The sequence below is a fragment of the Gastrolobium bilobum genome, unplaced genomic scaffold, assembly GCF_033153095.1.
Source record: "Gastrolobium bilobum isolate Gb01-03AN ecotype WA unplaced genomic scaffold, APGP_CSIRO_Gbil_v1 utg121149, whole genome shotgun sequence".
NCBI classification, from domain to species: Eukaryota; Viridiplantae; Streptophyta; class Magnoliopsida; order Fabales; family Fabaceae; genus Gastrolobium; species Gastrolobium bilobum.
Genome location: NW_026896666.1, coordinates 10,885 through 11,925, shown reverse-complemented (window position 1 = coordinate 11,925; position 1,041 = coordinate 10,885). Strand labels below are relative to the sequence as shown.

Sequence of the window (1,041 nt, the reverse complement as noted above, 5' to 3'; positions counted from 1 at the left end):
ATCATACCCATCCAACCTGATGATTCCTGTCCTTCTGTCAGCCACTGGGGCATTATCAAATTCCTGAGATGCCAATGACTCAAAGATATCCAAGGCTTCTTGAGGAGTCTTGGTAGTCAATGATCCACCAACAGTGGCATGCGCCAAGGTTCTAGTGTTAGTGGTAATTCCTTGCAGGAAGATTGCTGCTTGTTGCCATGCCTCAATTCCATGCTGTGGACATTTCCTCAACAAAGTCTTGAATCTCTCCCAAGCCTCATAAATGGATTCTGACTCTTTCTGTTTAAAGCTTGTAATCTCATCCTTCAACTTGGCCCTCTTGGGTCTGAGAAAAACCTCTGCAAGAACTTGGTTTGCAGATCATCCCAAGTTGTTATAGTTCCTTGTGGCAATGATTGCAGCCATCTCCTTGCATCATCCGTCAGTGAATGAGTGAATAGTCTCAACAAAATTGCATCTCTTGTGACACCATTTATCTTCACAATATCACTCAACAACAGAAAGTTCTCTATGTGCAAGTAAGGGTCCTCTGCACTGGTTCCAGCAAACTGATCTTTCTGCACCAAATGTATCAAAGTAGGCTTCAATTCAAAGTTGTTGGGCTCCACTGTTGGGCGCACAACACTCCCAATTGGAGGAATCACTGCAGGAGTCATGTACTCTCCCAGTGTCCTCTGTGGTGGTGGTGGTGGTCTGTGATTCTCTGCCATTATCCCTTCCTGATTAACCGTACTAGATTCACCAATTTCTTGCAACTGTCTCCTTTGCCTGGCTGCCCTTTTGTGCTTCCTCAATGTCCTTTCTAATTCTGGATCATACAACAACAAATTCGGATCAAGTGTACCTCGCATATACCAGAATCAAAATTGACCAGAAACTTAACATAAACTAAAATACTGAAAATAAAAGGATTCAATCTCAGAATTCTATGGTATCAGTTAGTGTTGAAAAACAAATTTCCCGGCAGCGGCGCCAAAAACTTGTTGGACGTTTAGCAAGTGCACTAGTCGTACAAGTAATAAAATGATGAGTAAAGATCGT

General features: G+C 42.7%; 1 non-coding gene across 1 annotated transcript; it reads left to right on the top strand.

The window, feature by feature from the left end:
• Positions 1 to 205: 205 nt before the first annotated feature.
• LOC133301362 (small nucleolar RNA R71) lies at positions 206 to 312 on the top strand. Its single transcript, XR_009750180.1, has one exon. It is a non-coding gene; the product is annotated as a small nucleolar RNA R71 (small nucleolar RNA).
• Positions 313 to 1,041: the final 729 nt, after the last annotated feature.